At 26.1% G+C, this 3599-nt stretch overlaps 1 non-coding gene across 1 annotated transcript; it reads right to left on the reverse strand.

Annotated features, from left to right (window-relative positions):
- Window positions 1–855: 855 nt before the first annotated feature.
- TRNAM-CAU (transfer RNA methionine (anticodon CAU)) lies at window positions 856–940 on the reverse strand. The gene is given in 2 exon segments: window positions 856–891; window positions 903–940. It is a non-coding gene; the product is annotated as a tRNA-Met (tRNA).
- Between the last annotated feature and the right edge of the window lie 2659 nt (window positions 941–3599).

Here is a 3599-nt window from a genome sequence, read left to right on the forward strand (position 1 = left end):
TTTAAAGAGTAAAAGGTTAGTGTTGGATATACTGTACTAGGAATATTTTGGTCCATGACTTAAAGTAATCTTTGTAATGAAAACTTTTCAAAACAAGAGGTTGATCATTCCATATCAATCATTCACATATGATAACCCCTTGATTAAATTGTAGTAAGTAGAAAGAAAAATATTTTCTTTTGATATCGATAACTACAATTCGATAATTCATTAGAAGAGTATAAAATGATTCTAATGAAAATGTCAAATGATTATAAAAACCTTTTTTATGTCAAAGTATTATATTGTCCTTAGAAACTGTTTGATTCTCTAGATTTTCCATGTTAAACAAACTTCGCCAATTTGTTCAATCTGGTTACCTCATATAGATTTGTTGTGATCAGTCTTGCACTACCCTTCTCAAGATGTGGCTTTCCCTCGCCAGGAGAACATTGTCATTCAAACCTTCGATGTTGCATTTTCTGGAATTGCATTTAGTATAGTGAGTTTTTAATGGTCTGGTTTTGGTTGTATATTTTGTACTCTTTTCAAAGTTGCCATATACAATATAGCACTCAATGCATTGTTAGTTAAGAAAAAAAAAAACATGAAAACCAGACACCCTTAGTTGAGATAAAAGGATAAGCATTGTTTAAAACATGTGAAGAGATTTATCTCTATAATAAAACAGACGCCAAGAAATATGAAATCCTGCATACACAGAACCCATGCCCCCTAAACAAAATCGTAAGCAAAAAATACAATAAACAGAACCCATGGAAAGCCACACCCAAAACCCTAACTCCAAGCAAAAAATATCCTTCCTTCACAATCCAAGTTACTCAAAAATAAAATTTTTAAGAAAAAAAATTAAAATGGGGTGAGAGAGGCTCGAACTCTCGACCTCAGGATCACTCAGAAGCTATGAGACCTACGCGCTAGCCAACTGCGCCACCACCCCAATTATGTTGTACATGTGATGCCCACATAGTATATATTCTTAAAATAGATATAGCATATCTTACTTAGGCCCATCTAGACAAGGCTCAGGAGAAAAGGTATATAAGTCGATCACTAGGTATAAGATAAGATTTTCTCTTATAACACACATAATATATTACTTGAGCCTCAAAATATTTGTAAGTACCATACTTCAAGTCGGAAATATGACTAAGGAGAGAACACCCAATACAAGTAAGGAGAAAATATTTCGGACAACAACACAAGAGAACTTAGGGTATTGTGAGAACATTTCGGTCACACATAAAAATATTATTAAACTTTAACCTTTCTTTTGTTTTTTTAATATGAGACCATCAACGAGTAGCAGATCTTCAGCCAAAATTTTGAAATGCCAAAATTTTGGTTGAAATTACTTCTTTGATCCATTTTTTCGTCCAAAAATTTTAAGTTGCTCCTCTAGTTTTTTTAAATCTCAATTTGGGCCGATTTTTTAAAATTGATGTACTTTGATCTTTTTCATTAAATATTTTGAAGCAAAAGAATTTTTTTTTTATCAAAAATTGACACTAGGATTATGTCAATTACACCAACAAATCAAACAATCATTCTTATTCACAACTTCAATTTTGATGAAAAATCTGATTCAAGAAATTTAACGAGAATGATAAATTTGATCATTTTTTTCAAAAATCGGAATCAAATTGAGACAAGAAAAAAACTAGAGAACCAACTTTAGTAAAAACATTGTATTTAATTTTTTCATAATAATAAAAAATAATTAAATTATAATTATTGTCATTATTATAATTATAAAATTAAATATAAATAACTTTTATAATTTTACTATAATTAATTTTCATGATTAAATTTTTAAAAAATCAAATAAAAAAATAGTTAAATTACACAAATAATCATTTAAAAGATAATATTAATAAAATAATTATTTTTATTTAAAAAATATTTAAAATATAAAATTTGAAAAATAAATGTGGACCCAAAAGAAACTTTTTCTTATATATAAATATAGATATATACAAATTTATTAAAATATCAAATATATGAAATATATTGTAAATATTAACTTTTGAAAAACATATTTAAAATTATATATTAAAATATATAAATATATAAAAAAAATAAAAACATAAAAACATAAAAACATAAAAACATGGGGCCATGGTCCCGTCCCTGTGAAGGTCACCTGTCAACTCATTTTGTATTCTTAATTTCTTTCTCTCTTCATGTATATAATTATGTTTATTTAAAGCAAAGGTTTGGATCACAAGGAATGAAATAATTAGGTAAAATAATAAATGGGGAATGTGGCTTGTGTTGTCCGAACAAGAGGGAATCTACATTCATCACGTATAAAAGATACACTATTGGTGACTTTAGAAAGATAGACTATTGTACATACTAGGCCTAACAAATATACTAAGTGATGTAATCCAATAAAATCCATTTAGTTTTATTGATCTAAAGTGGTTGAATTTTGATATATATTTGTTGGTGTAAATATTCATATATTCATATATTAACATTATATGTGATTAAATCTCAGTAGTTTGATTACGTCATTATATTCCTTAATATCATATATTTACAGAATATTTGATATATCTGGTAAGGTGCTATATTATTATTATTATTGTTATTATTTATTCAGGATAAGTTGTTATTTTATTGATATTGGTTAATATTACATTATCTATTTTATCAAAGATTCAAAAGGCTCTATAAATACACATAGTATTCCTAAGGAATACACATTCTCTCACACTCATCCTCTCTTATTCTAAAAAAATTTAAACTCTCTTAGTGACTTGAGCACTACTTGAATCTTACGTCACTACTCGGATTTGTCATCTGTACAAGGTTCACGCTCCAAATTTCGGTAAGAACAACTATATTTTTATACTAACATATCAATTAAACTCTTCCATCTGAAGAATAATTTTAATGTTTTTTTGTCACTTCATTGTCTTTAGTTTGTTCCTATGTTTATCTTAACTAAGTGTCATATTCTGGTTGTTTATGGTGTCAAGTTGGTATGGGGATATATTGATTAGATCAATAGTTTTTAGTTAATATTTGAATTGCATTATGTTGAACTGTCAAAAGACCTTAATTAATCTCTCTTAATGATGTCGATGAATTTTCCTTACTGGTTAAGATTCGTCTTCTTATTTATAGTTTGGGATTTTATTTGTTCCCGTCAATAAGTCATCTAGATTCTAGAGTAATGACACATTAACTACATTTTGATGAGATTTTTGTAAAATATCTTATTGTATAATTTTTATCTTAGAATATTTTTTTGAAGAATCTTAACTGGAATATTAATTTTACCTTGCTACTAATGACAAGTGACTTTCATCCAACAAGTTTTAATAAAACCAATAAAAATTATTTGTTATTTTCATTAATAAAAATGTCATCTTATATTTAAAAATATAAGATGACATTTTTAATTATTAACAGACAAATTAAAAATAGAGATTCAATTAAAAAATATAAAAAATTTAAGTCTTGAATAAAAATAATTAACAGAAGTTACGTAAAAATACTCAAATATATAAACAACTTTAATTTCAGTTAAGTCTTTATTAAAATAATAACATCTCTTTTAATATATATATATATATATATATATATAT

Source organism: Vigna unguiculata, chromosome 11 (assembly GCF_037176805.1).
Source record: "Vigna unguiculata cultivar grain cowpea cultivar isolate G323 ecotype 2 chromosome 11, ASM3717680v1, whole genome shotgun sequence".
NCBI lineage: Eukaryota > Viridiplantae > Streptophyta > Magnoliopsida > Fabales > Fabaceae > Vigna > Vigna unguiculata.